Source organism: Lotus japonicus, chromosome 6 (assembly GCF_012489685.1).
Source record: "Lotus japonicus ecotype B-129 chromosome 6, LjGifu_v1.2".
NCBI classification, from domain to species: Eukaryota; Viridiplantae; Streptophyta; class Magnoliopsida; order Fabales; family Fabaceae; genus Lotus; species Lotus japonicus.
The window spans coordinates 46,504,266-46,505,065 of NC_080046.1; the positions used below are offsets into that span (position 1 = coordinate 46,504,266).

The following is an 800-nucleotide window of genomic DNA, read 5'->3' on the forward strand; positions in this document are numbered from 1 at the left end:
GTAAGTAAAGCATTCGAACGTATAACTCTCGAACGGGGTCCAAAACATCAACAACGGTACTGGTGTAGAGGTTTAAGTCCCAGAGGGTAGTCCAAACATTTTTTTAAAAATGCTGGGGTGACAATTCTAAATGAGGGATGAGAAATCTAATTCCCGGAGAATTCGTTTGAGATGGTAGAGTGGGGGGAATTTCATAATGCAGAAAGCAGAATTGATGGGTGAATCTTGGGCCTTAGACCCTTATTTCAGGTTAGAGTATTTGGGCTATTACTCCAATCAATAAACTGCATATGTTTTTATTGGGCTCAAACCCAAACTGAAGCATTTTCCTCTATGCTACTCGTAATAGTTTTCACAAAACCACTCCTCGTTATAAACATATAAATTTGTGGTTTTGACTATTGTCATCAAATCCATTGTCGTCCAGCGGTTAGGATATCTGGCTTTCACCCAGGAGACCCGGGTTTGATTCCCGGCAATGGAACTTTTTTTTATTAATTTAGGTTCAATAGTCAAACTTAACTTGTCTCACAAAAATAAGGGTTAAATGTGTTCACCGTCCCTGAACTTTGAGCTAGATCTGGTTTACGTCCCTCGCCGGAAAATCTTCCTAGCGCCATCCTCAAACTCAATTGTTTGTACGGAAACCGTCCTTGCCGTCGATGAAACTCCGACCGCCGTGTCCAGGTGTCACTTTGGAGCTGACGTGTAATTTTTTTTAAAATAAAATAAGAAATAACATAATTGATTTTTAGCTAACCCCAAATCTTTCCTAATTTAATTTCTAAACCCTAAAACTA

The 800-nt window shown here is 39.2% G+C and overlaps 1 non-coding gene across 1 annotated transcript; it reads left to right on the top strand.

Moving 5' to 3' along the window:
- The first annotated feature begins 412 nt into the window (after positions 1–412).
- On the top strand, positions 413–484 carry TRNAE-UUC (transfer RNA glutamic acid (anticodon UUC)). Its single transcript has one exon. It is a non-coding gene; the product is annotated as a tRNA-Glu (tRNA).
- The last annotated feature ends 316 nt before the right edge of the window (positions 485–800 follow it).